We start from the raw sequence: 13,528 nt of genomic DNA on the forward strand, positions 1-13,528 counted from the left end.
TTCTGAGGAAGGAGAAGAGACAACAGCAAGTGTGCAAAAGGTGAACAGGAGAGTTGTCAGGGTGGTGTTACTACTGCACCTAGGATCCGGGCAAAGTAAAATAGAACAAGGTACAAGGATGACCGGGAGAAAGGAGTGGGAGGAGTCGTCGGGTTGTAAAATAACGATCTCTTTTTAATAAAGTAAAAGGAGGGGATATAACCGCCTCACAGGTTCGTACCAGACACACAAAAAGAAGGGGAACTGGGGAAAAGTCCCAGGAACAAAGCACAACAAAAATATACAAAGCTTTCTGGTTTAGCTGGAACCTCCAAGGGTTAACAAAATTAAGGCTGGTGTTCATACAAAATGTTCTCTTAATACTATACAAGTTTGCTAAAGGTCTGGATCGTGTCAAACTATAACGAGAACTAACAAACAAAACTATAACCACCGTTAGACTAGAACAGTTGAATCTACCTAGGAAGACATGCACACTCTTACTTAAGTTCTATCGGGCACAAGTCTCAACAGGAGAGAGGAGCAGGGAGACAACCCATGGGGAGGAGTTGCTCCTCAAACTGTGAATCCCACGCCATCTTTATCCTTCCCAGCACAGCTGAAGTAATCAGTCTTTATCTCCTGCAGCTGTGCTCTCAGCGCTTCGACCGGAGTTCCTGGATGACGTCACAGCAGCAAGTTCATTGTGAGGGAACCCCTGGCACCATCTCCATGGAGATGAGACGCTCTTCCTGGTTCTAAAATATGTATCCTCTTTGTGAGCCTGTTTGCCCCATGCAAGTAAAACTCAAACAAATTAGAATATGGTTCAAAAGTTCATTTGTGTCAGTAATTCAACTTAAAAGCTGAAGCTAATAAATGAGAGAGACACATTCCAAGCAAATCCAGATATCGTCATCGTCTTCCTCCGCTTATCCAGGTCCGGGTCGCGGGGGCAGCATCCCAACTAGGGAGCTCCAGACCGTCCTCTCCCCGGCCTTCTCCACCAGCTCCTCCGGCAGGACCCCAAGGCGTTCCCGGACCAGATTGGAGATGTAACCTCTCCAACGTGTCCTGGGTCGACCCGGGGGCTTCCTGCCGGCAAGACATGCCCGAAACACCTCCCCAGGGAGGCGTCCAGGAGGCATCCTGACCAGATGCAAAAACCACCTCAATTGACTCCTTTCGATCTGGAGGAGCAGCGGTTCTACTTCGAGTCCCTCCCAGATGTCCGAGCTCCTCACCCTATCTCTAAGGCTGAGTCCGGCCACCATACGGAGGAAACTCATTTCGGCCACCTGTATCCGCGATCACGTTCTTTCGGTCATTACCCAAAGCTAATGACCATAGGTGAGGATTGGGAGCAGGGGCAGATTAAGGACTGAAGAACATCCGTGGCTTAACACATGCACACATGCGCGCGCACACACACGCACGCACACGTGCGCGTGGCACGCGCTAGTCAACATCATATATGTCTTGTACCACATAATTTTTAATCTGAAGCTACATATTAAGCATATTCAGGGCAGAGTATTGTTCCTGTTAGTGTTTAGTGTGAGATGATAGTAAATATTCCCTTTCTTTCTCCAACAACTTTACCTGATAAGCCAACTTTAGGCAAACCAGCAGCACAACAAATATTTTCAAATAAGACTCACAAACCTGAGTCAACACCAGTCTCATCAAAGCTGGGGTTCTGTCATTGTACTTTTGGTCTAAAAAACGTCCTTATGTCCATCTTCACTCATGCGTTTCAGGCAGAGAGTGTAGAAGAAGCCGGCTGCTGAAGGGCTTCTTCTGCAGTGGTGGAGGCTCAGGCAGGCTGTATACAAACTACTGCCAGCTGCTCCCTCTCCGTTGGACTTTGGTACTGCATGTTACTTCCACGATTTAGATCCGGGGCTTTCCATGAAACATCCGGGGCTTCAGCCCAAGTAGCCGGGCCTAACGCCGCCCCTGATTGGGATGTAGATCGACCAGTAAATCGAGAGCCTGGTTTTCTGGCTCAGCTCCCTCTTCACCACGATAGATCGGCTCAGTGTCCGCATCACTGCAGACACCAAACCAATCCGCCTGTCGATCTCCCGATCCCTCCTACCCTCACTTGTGAACAAGACCCCAAGATACTTAAACTCCTCCACTTGATGTACGACCTCTCTCCTGACCCGGAGTTGGCAAGCCACCCTTTTCCAGTCGAGAATCATGGTCTCAGATTTGGAGGTGCTGATCCTCATCCTAGCTGCTTCACACTCGGCCGCAAACCTACCCAGCAAGAGCTGAAGGTCAGAGCTGGATGAAGCCAGTAGCTGTGTAGTTGTTTGACTACCTCAGCAACTTCTGCCCCAGAGATTGGACAGTCCATCCCCAGGCCTCCCTGCTCTGGCTCCTCCTCGGAATGCACGTAGGTGGGATTGAGGAGCTCCTCAAAGTATTCCTTCCACCGCCCGACTAAAGCCCCAGTTGACGTCAGCAGCTCCCCATCCCCACTGTAAACAGTGTGAGCGAGTTGCTGCCTCCCTCTCCTGAGGCGCCGGACAGTTTGCCAGAACCTCTTTGGCGCCGATCGATAGTCTTTCTCCATGGCCTCACCAAACTCCTCCCACGCCCGAGATTTTGCCTCGGCAACTGCCACTGCTGCACTCCGCTTGGCTATCTGGCACCTGTCTGCTGCCTCCGGATATTTCAGCCTTTCTTTGTTATAATTGTGATGACTATGGCTTACAATCGATCAAAACCCCACAGTCAAAATTTCAGACAACTAGAATATTGTAAAAAGGTTCAATATTCTAGACTCAAAGTGTCACACTCTAATCACCTGATGAATCCTAAACCCTTTGCAAAAGGTTCCTGTGCCTTTAGATGGTCTCTCAGTCTAAGATGGATTACTGACATAAATGCATTTTGCTCCATATTTAGGACTTCACCTGTATGAGATATCAGTGAGCAAAACAGAAACACAATGAACATCAATATTGAGCAAGTTTGAAGAGACCTTAAACAAATTTCTTATTGATCAACATTTCACTAATTAAAACACAATCCTTTCATTTGTATATTTCTGGCATTAATTTCATTCAGTGTCACTTGACTGCCATCTGACCATTTCTAGATATTTTCATCTTTATCTTCATGTGCTCCATTCTCTGTTCCTGGGAACAGATTTGTTGCTGCATTTTAGTTCTTTTGTAAATGATACAAGAACATATCATATTTAATTTCCACTTGGTGGAATTGGAGCTTTCTAGCTGTTGATTAGTTGGTGATTGTAGTTAGTAATCTATGGAGAAGGATGAATTATAATTCAGGTCATCCATCTTTGATCTACACTGGGATGCTCGTGAGTGAAAGATAAATGTTGGTTTGTGAAAGTTTGTCTCTTCTGATTGAGAGCTGTTCTTTAAATAAAACAGATAAATGCAGATGAAAAAAATACACCACTGGCATGTAAAGCTGAATTTAATGACAACAAGTCAAAGGTCAAAGGGATTTATAAAATCAGGTACGACTACTCTGTGCATTGGTCTAAGCATGCATGTCTATAATAGTAAGGTCCAGTTTTTCTCATCTCTATGGGAGAGAAGATATTCTAGTGAGGTCACATTTTGGTCACTAAAAAACTGTTTATTGGTTAAAGTTCAAAATTACACATTTGGAGTAACATTTTTGTTTTGGAGTGAAGTGTGGTGTATTGAGTTTGCAGAGTCCTAACAAATGCATTTATAAGTGTGTGTGTGAGTGAGTGTGTGTGTGTGTGAGAGAGAGAGAGAGAGAGAGAGAGAGAGAGAGAGAGAGAGAGAGAGAGAGAGAGAGAGAGAGAGAGAGAGAGAGAGAGAGAGAGAGAGAGAGAGAGAGAGAGAGAGAGAGAGAGAGAGAGAGAGAGAGAGAGAGAGAGAGAGAGAGAGAGAGAGAGAGAGAGAGAGAGAGAGAGAGAGAGAGAGAGAGAGAGAGAGAGAGAGAGAGAGAGAGAGAGAGAGAGAGAGAGAGAGAGAGAGAGAGAGAGAGAGAGAGAAGAGATTGCACCATCATCATCCGGCTATAAAGGGCAGAAAGTTCAACATCTGATAACTGCAGATTAACTGACTGCTTAGCTTGCATTTTGTGCTTCTGCTAAATTTACAACCAGTCCCTACATCACCACTCTCTTTATTACTGGTACTACAACCATTCCCATTAACAAAAATGTTAATGCTTACTGCCTGTTATCAGCAAGGATTCAAACCAGCTGCCTCTGCTCGGTCATGCAGTTAAAGGTCCTATATCATGCAAAATCCACTTGGAGCCTTTGACCACATTATATTGTTATTTCCTCATGAAAACACCCCCAGAGAGGTCTTTGGCTTCCCACATGCTTTCCCTGTCTCAGCTGCAAATCCTCTGCTGCAGAAGTCTGAAGTGTCATCATGTCCTGGTTTCCCCCTGTCTAGCTAGTATGGATCCTTCCTCCCCTGGGATGTCATTCATAAAACATTGCGTAGAATCCTTACTAAAACCGTACTTAAGCTCAGAAAAAAAATGTACTTGCGCCAAGTATGTTTGTGACCTATGAAACATGGAGTACGCACAGCTTCACGCAATCTCTGCTTTGTAAATCATACTCTACCTAGAAATGTTCTCAGGTGTTTCTGGATCACATCCAGTCCTCAACAATAAATGGACAATGCAAAGTGCCTTGTGGATCTCATGCACATACATAAGCTGGCTTGTTGCAGTGCTCCACCATTAATGATGGCGACCGCAGATCAAGGAAGCGCAATTTCACCGAAGCCGAAATTGAGGTACTTGTGGGTGAGATGGAAAAATTAAAGGAAGTGCTTTTGCAAAACAAATAAGAGAAAACCCACGGAGTGGCACAGCGCTGCTGAAGCTGCCACTGCTGTGAGTTCTTCAGAGAGATCTGTGGCAAATATTTTAAAAATTTGAATGTGGAGGCAAAAAAATAAAAACAATGATAGCTTGCCACCGCCAGAGTGTGTCTGCCACTGGCGAAGGCCCCTGCACCTCTGATCCCCCACCGCTCGCCATTAGAATCTCAGCAGTACTTGGACCGGCAAGCGCACATGCCGGAGAAGGAGGGAGACACTGACCATGCAAAGGAGACTGGTAATGTTTGAGCCTTTTTTTAATACAGATCAAATGTGTCCGTCATTAAAACATAAAAGAAACCCATATCTCATTGTTCCCCCCAGTGACTCTGGACAAAGCGCCCAACGAGGCATCCCGGGCTGCAACCAAAGATGTGGCTGCAGGGTCGGCCTGTCCCACCAGTGCGCCTTGGGTGCATGGCACATCTGGAAGTAGCCGGGTGCTACCTGATGCTGTCCTGCAGGCACAGAAAGATGTGTTTAGTGCAGTGAATGAAGTGTGAGGAGAACTGCACAAAATATGTGATGTCCTGACTGAAATTTCAGGAACACTTAAAAAATTGGCAAGAAAATAAAAGATGAAAATCATGACTTCTGTGTTGGTCGAATAAATGACGCATGGCATTCTGTCTCAATCTGGCCCCATGCTGATATTCTGCATGTTGAGGTGGGGGCTGCACTTAAGGTTGTTTATGTGTGTGTGTGTGTTTTTTTTTGGGGGGGGGGGGGGTTTGCTTGTTCTGTGTGTGCACGAAACAGTACAAGTGATAATGCTGCTGGAATTCTTAATTGTATCCTTCTCAGCAGCAGCACTGCAGGTGCTCACCATGTCCAAAATGTGCGTGAGCCAGGTCCTTAGTCAACTTAAAGTTGCGCACATTTTTCCATCATGTTTTTTTTATAAACCCCAAAGTTTGCATGGAAAGTTGCTTACGCAGTTCTCCGACCCTGTTTTGTGCGTAAGCAAGCTTGATAAATGAGACACCTGGACTGTAAACACTAACACCAAGTCTCTCTGTGTAGCTAGCTGGTAGTTTAATCTCTACGGTTGTGAAAAAGTGATTTCTTTCTTTTCTAGTCTGCACTTTAAATAATGCCCTAAATTAGATTTTTTTTCTGCGAGAAGTAAAGGACCCCTGTCCAGTCTTGAAAAATGACAGACATAGTTAGATTTTATATTCAGGAGCTCTCAAAAACTAGAATGTAACCGCAATTTCACAGACTGCCTGTTAAATCACCACCAGTAGCAGAGTTGGTTTTCAGAAGGATTACTTCTTCAAACCAGCACCATTCCAATGATTCAGGCTGGAATCTGCTACCATCTCAGCTGTCTTTTTTCAGTTCAAGTAGCTTGTGGAAGCGGCTAGACCCTCCAATGGAAAGCTCTCCAAGTGGGACATGTTGGCGTGAATCTGCGGTCTCGGGGACTGCAGCTGGTGTAATTTGCACATGGGGAGGCAAGGTTTCATCAAATCCAAGTGTTTTGTTTCTGAGTTGAAGGAATGGCCCCTGAGAATAACTTATTTTTCATAAAAGACTGACATGTTAATAGTGCCATTAGTAATATTTTAAACATGCACTGTGTCTGCTGCTGCCCTGGAAGGTGTAAATAGTACGAAGCCGAAAAAAAAACTTGTTTTTAAAAGTTTCAAAAGTGGAAGGATGTGGAATATAATGTGGATTTGCAGCACAAAATCTAAATTTTAACCACAATCTTTACTTTTCCCATTTTTATGATTTAAAAAAATTGTTTCTTCTTCTTCGTCCACACACTGGGGGTGATGCACTACAATGTAGCCACAGCTGCCCTGGGGCGCACTGACAGAGGCGAGGCTGCCGAGTAAAGGCGCTACCAGTCCCTCCGACCACCACCAGCAGGCAATGTGGGTTAAGAGTCTTGCTCAAGGACACAACAGCAGCATTCTCTTCCAAAAGCTGGGATTGATCCTACAGCCCTCCTATTACTGGACAACCTGCTGTGCCCCCTGAGCTACTGCTGCTCTTTGCCATGAAGGCAAAAGAAAACAGATAGGGGAAGAACAAAGAACATGGGTTTTTGACATTTATAAAACTGAGTTTGTTTTCTGGTCCTCTCAATACAGAATCACTGCAAACTTTGTTCTTTCTTTGGTTCCTATGTTCACATAGAAACCTTTGTGTCTTTGGATAGACACTGTGAGCATTTATTTTTCACCTTGTTTTTTAATCATAGACTCACTCCCCACAGCAGTGCAGCATTTCAGAAACATTCTACACAACATTATAAAAGCTCCTTCTAAACCTGCATGCTCTTTATTATGCTGCTGTCAGCATTGTGACTGAAGCTTCAACATCCTTAGCTTGTTTCCTCGTTTTGGTCCTCCGTTGCAGATGATTAAAGCTTTGACTCTTTCAATCCACTCTTTTTTATTAACACAATCAGCGGTACAGGATCGCTGCATCTGCTTTAACCCACCTGTGTTACATTGCTTGCTATTGTTTGGATTGGAATTAGTGTTTCATGTGGCAAAAATGCTGCAGTATATTTTTTGTTGCATGTCTTTAATATATACATTATATATATATATATATATATATATATATATATATATATAAAATGTATATATATATATATATATATATATATATATATATATATATATATATATATATATATATATATATATATATATATATGTAATTATATCAATCAATCAATCAATCGTATTATTTATAAAGCCCCTTCCCACCCCCAATCAAGGGGGCCCAAGGTGCTGAACATGGTGCAAAGAAGCAGCACAATAAAACAGCTCTATAATAAAATACAGAGATAAAAACATTTAAAAACTAAAAGAAGAGCTAACAACAATAAAAAATTGTGATCAAAAACATTAAAATATGAATAAATCCAACTAAGAAACAGATCTAAAATAAAAGTGGGCAGCGATATCAACTAGCTGCAATGGCCACTTGGCCAGGTTATCATTGAAAATGAGAAATTTTTCTCGGTTAAGTTACCTATTAATGAAACGTTAATTAATAATTCACGTTAACATCTAAGCTACATTTGTGCTTTAACATGTACACATGATTAAGTTTTGGATCATGCAATAAGTTAGGATTGTAGGCTTCTTTAGCTAAATTGATGCACAAAAACAGATGTTTACACATTTGTTGTAATAAAATATGTTCCTACCTGACATTGATTTATGATATCATGCCACTGCAGCTTAGTGCAAATCATTTAGAGAAACAAACCAGTAAATGCATGTCCTTCAACCCTGTAGTCTGACTGCACGTGACCAGTGTTTAGTACTATATACATATATATATATATATTTTTTTAATTTTATTTTAAGAATATATATACATACATATACATATATATAAATATATATATATGTATATATATATATATATATATATATATACATATATATATATATATATATATATATATATATATATATATATATATATATATATATACACACACACACATATGTTTAAGGTTTGCTACAGGTTTGCTACATTCCTTAATTCCTGCTACATTAATCTTGGCAGGTTAAAACAGACATATACAGTTCATAGTGCCACAATTCCAGAGCATGTCGGAAAGGCAGCCACAGCCTTACCTCCAGTAGGCATACGTTTCATGATACTTGTGGGCATCACGTATGAATTGCACCCACTTTGCTTGAGGAATGGTTTTCTGTCACAGAATATTGGTTTAATAATCACCTTGACTCGTTCCTTTTGACTGCAGGCTACTCACTCTCATCTCACGTTTTCTGTATTGGTGCTGCTTCAGTTTCAGCTCAGAGTGGTTTTCCTGCCCACATCATTAAAACATGAGGCAGATGGGTTATTTTCTAGATTAGTGTGTCCTTCATGTGTCCTGAGAGGGATCTAATATTTTATGCTCAACAGACCATATCGGTTCCATGTATCTATTTGATGTGCCGTTAATGTGGATGTTTTTCAGAACTTGATATAGTTTCATACATCCTTTAACATCTTCCATTTGTCAGTCATTACAAGCTCCAAATAATCTTGTGTTAACAGTTTTCTGACATCAGACAGTTCACCTACAGGTCAGGTTTGAATATTTTACTTATTTTAGCACCCCTTGTAAAGAGCTGTGGAGGAAAAATGCAGGAAAATGCATTCTAATCACTTATGAAAATGTTGCTATCTGAAGCCAGAATATTGATTCTTGTAGTGACGGGATGGGGGGCATGTGTTACCCTATTAAAGGTTTATCTTCGTCTTCATCAATGGAGAGGTTCTAAAAGCTTCAATGACTGAAATCTATAGAGAGTCAACAGAAAACATGATGGTAAAGGGCCAGTATTTGTGTAGGGCCTTCTTAGGGTTCTACAACCCCCCACGGTGCTTCACACACTGGGGATGATGAGCTTCATAGTAGCCACAGCTGCCGTGGGGCGCACTGACACAGGCGAGGCCTGTCAAACACTTGTGCCATTGGTCCCTCTGACCACCACCAGCAGGCGAGGCGTCTTAAGTGTCTTGCCCAAGGACACAACAGCAGCATTCTCTGGTTGGAGCTGGGATCGGCAACCTTCCAACTACTGGACAACCTGCTCCTCTACCTCCTGAGCTACTGCTGCCCCAAGAGGGGACAACACCGTGCTTACCTTTGAAGCATTTACAAATTGCTGATTTTAATCTGTTATGACCACGAAGATGTAATATTCCATATATTACATCCCAGAAGACTCCGAAGTTCAGAGATAGTCATAGGAGATTTGATGGTGGCCACGCCTTGAATTCTGCCAAATTGTGGCTGCACTCCCTGTGGTCCCACAAGGAGGCCAACAAACTGAACTTTTGGCCTGCACCACTGACTTTTGGCGAGAGAAATCTTCGCGCCAGCTGCTGTGAGCTGACCCATTACATGGTCCAGCTCAGACAGGTGGTCATCCAAGGTATGCCGACGTACGAGAATGTCATCGACATAGATGATGGTGCCTTGCTCTCGAGCATTAGGGCAGGCCTTGTCCAAGAAGATGTTGAGCTCAGCCGGTGAGTTGGAGTGGCCAAAAGGACACCGAGTGAAAGTGTACTGGCGGTTGGCGAAGGTGAAGGCTAATTTATATTGGTCGGACTTGTTGACAGGGATCGTCCAGAAGCCAGACGCAATGTCAAGAGTGGAGAAATATTTAGTGTCCCTCACCTTGGGAAGTTCTTGTTCCAGGCACGCCATTGGCCACCTAGACAAAGGAACCTGTTTGTTGAGCTGTCTGTAGTCGACAGTCAGTGGCCACTTATGTTTATATTTGTGTTTATTTATCTAGCAGACGCTTTTATCCAAAGCGACTTACAATTTATAATCTATAGGACATGTTGTGATCTGTGGGGGAAACCGGAGTACCCGGAGGAAACCCACGCATGCATGGGGAGAACACGCAAGTCCACGCAGATAGGCCGCAGCCGAGTTTCGAACCTGCGACCTTCGTGCTGCGAGGCAACAGTGCTAACCACTGCCACCACTTACCATTAGGTTTCTTCACCAGCCACTGGAGCCGAGTAGATGCTGTTGCATGGTCGAATGATGCCCTTGTCCAAGAGGCTATCAATGATGTCCTGGACCGGACCATGGGGAATCTTGTACTGCCGCACAAAGGACGGAGTCGCATGTGGCGACGTCGGAATTCTGGCCTCATGTATAGTGGTCAGTCCACAGTCCAAGGAGTCGACCGAAAGAAAGTCTTTGTATTTTAACAGAAGTTTCCGTAATTTGTCTCAGTCAACGTCAGTGGTAAGAGCATCGGCTCGGCCCACGACCTGTTCAATGTGAAAGAAAACATCAGAGGGAGCAGACGTAGGCTTTGAGGCCAGCAGGGAGCATGTCATTAAAATGTAACGTTTACAAATTGAGGATTTTAATCTGTTATGACCACGAAGATGTAATATTCCATATAAATATAAAATATTAACCTGTGAGGTCTTTATTGTAATTATTCAGAAGATTCTAGGATTTAATTCAGAAGATCTAGGTTCTTTGCTTTTTTCAGTGATCAACCAAGCTTCGTGTTACTTCAAGAAAGAGCCAAGTTTTGTAAAAGTAAGAATTTATTTTACAATGCATTTAAAACATGACTATTGAATTAAACATTTAAGGTGAATGAGTGGAACTGAGATGCTGAAGGTGTAGATTTGATATGGATCAGAGCTTCCTTATAAATTAAGCTGAGTTCTGGTGAAATTAATTTGGAGTGCATTAAGCTTATGAAGTCAATATCATTAAAATACATCCAGATGCAATCTCTCTGTGTTCTACTTGCCCTTTTGATGACCCTTGTCAGGATCCGGAGGTCAAAGGAGGTCTGATGACCTCGAGCACCCAGGTCCAGAACACAAGGTAGCGACTTTCCCCGGTCCAAAAGATGTCGATCAGGCAGTACAGGATGGAATCAGCTTGCATCAGGAATAACTCTTAAGGAGTGAACAGTTCAGCTTTGTTCTGCAGGAAGTTTTTCTCATCAACTATGCGGATGCAAAAAGGTTCTTTCTCGACGTGTAAAAATCTGAGATGTTTATGGAGTATTTGCAACAGGTGGCCAACCTGAGCTATCTCCAGAACTTTCCAGTATTCTCCAGGACTGTTCCGCACTGAAGATCTCTCAGTCTGCTTTAAGGTTGATTTATGCTTGACGCGTCTGCGAGGTCTGCACGGCTCCGCGCGGTGAAATTGCATCATTTTAACAACCACGCCCCTTCACGTCTCCGCACGGCCCAAAATTTCCGCAACGTGCACCTAGGAAAATTTCTAACCACGCGGACTATCGGACACGGAAAAATATGGCGGACTGGCAAGAACTAGTATGGCAGAGGTTCGTAAATACAGACATTTGTATGATTCAGCTCTCAGAGATCATCGTGATCAACATGTTGTTAATAATTCTTGGAGAGAAATAGCTCGCACTGTCGGAAAAGACGAGGACGCTGTTAAAAATGCTGAAATGCCATGTTGCAAACAGTCATTTTTACTTCTACTATTGTGTAGTGTTGGATGCATGCCGTAGAGCTCTGTGCTGCCCCCTACAGTTTGGGAGAATATTGACTCACCGCAGAGACGAACCGCACAAACCATAAACGCTGCGAGTTGTGAAGCGCGTTCCATCCGCGAGCCGCATCACCAAGCGGAAAGTGAATGCGTCAAGCATAAACCAAGCTTTAGTTTTATAAGTTCTTTGTTATGGTTTGGCCAGCCAATTAGAAGCTGACAGGAACATAGAAGTTACCAAGGCAACAGAAACACGCCTTCTTCATATGGAGACTCTGATCTGGGTGGAAGGTATGTGAAATGAATTTAACTTAGCTGTACTTGTTATGGTTTTTGAGCAGGTGTGAAGACCTTGTCATCAAAACATGGTGAACACAGTCTATTAGATAAACATAACATCCACTCAGTGATTTAGATTAATGAAGCATTTCATTTCATTATATTTTTACCACAAGTAGTAATAAGCAAATGTTTATTTAATTATTTAATAGATTGAAATCATAAAATGAGTTGTTAATGATTTATTATAATATTCTTGAGTTTAGCAACTTATTTGAGCTGGTCTTCTTTCTTCTGGAGGCGCAGATAAGACCTTGGGGGCAAAAGTTAGTTACTGTTTTGGATCAGACAAGTGAAGTCTGCCAGCTGGTGAGAAGGTAGACGTTGTTTAAAGGAACAAAAGAAACACTGTGTCTCCTTTCTGACCAGATGTTGAATAGATGGTGGAAGGTCAGCTGTACCTAAACTGAACATTGCTGGACGCTACTCCTTGAAGATTGAACATTAAGATTTTCAATTGTATTGTTTTATTCATGTAAACATGTCAATCAGAATATTCGGATCCGATTCGGCCCGATCGGAATGAAATTTATTTCCGATTGAGAGAGGTAGTTTTGTCCGATTAGCATTCCAATTGATGTCCATGTACACACCCATTCGGATTGTTGGAGTAAAATTATAACCACTGCACATGTACAACTTATGTGTGTGGGGGGGGGGGGGGGGGGGGGGGGGGAATGTAGGTCAACAAACAAAGCTAGAAAATAAAATGTGAGGGGAAAGACATGCGGACATGTTTGTGTTTGTTCACAATTTTTTTTCCTGGGAAAGACAACTCTGCCTGAATGCTTGGTGCATGCATACTCACAACATGATCAGGTCATTTCAGTTAGTGTCCATGCAAACAGATTTGGGATTTCCGATCACCCGACATTTGGCACATTTTAAACGTAGCTAGTGATAGACCAACACATAACGCATTACAGCATTCTAGCTTCACACTGATGAAAGCATGTGTCTAGGTCACAACAGTCAATGAAGGGTCTGATCTTTAGCCTAAATTATAAAAAACTTGCTTTAACAACTGAGTCATTGCTAGTGCTGTGAGCGTAAAAATATATTAAAATTAATAAAATACACAGTGAAGTACTCAGGTTACTTTTTATCAGTGTAATATTTGTAAAAAATAAAAAATCATCACAAGCCCCTAGAAAAATAATCCTTACTGCCTTGTCCCTTTTCACAGCAGAGTTTCAATCCTTTTATGTTAGGAAATAATGAAGATGCAGCTGTTTTAGTCTGATCTTAAAAACATTAGGCATTATGCCACACATGACTGCAGGATCCGTTTGAGGCTCTATTGGTGGAATGAGTAAAATCCTGATTATGCTATCTT

This window comes from Nothobranchius furzeri, chromosome 1 (assembly GCF_043380555.1).
Source record: "Nothobranchius furzeri strain GRZ-AD chromosome 1, NfurGRZ-RIMD1, whole genome shotgun sequence".
Taxonomy (NCBI): Eukaryota; Metazoa; Chordata; class Actinopteri; order Cyprinodontiformes; family Nothobranchiidae; genus Nothobranchius; species Nothobranchius furzeri.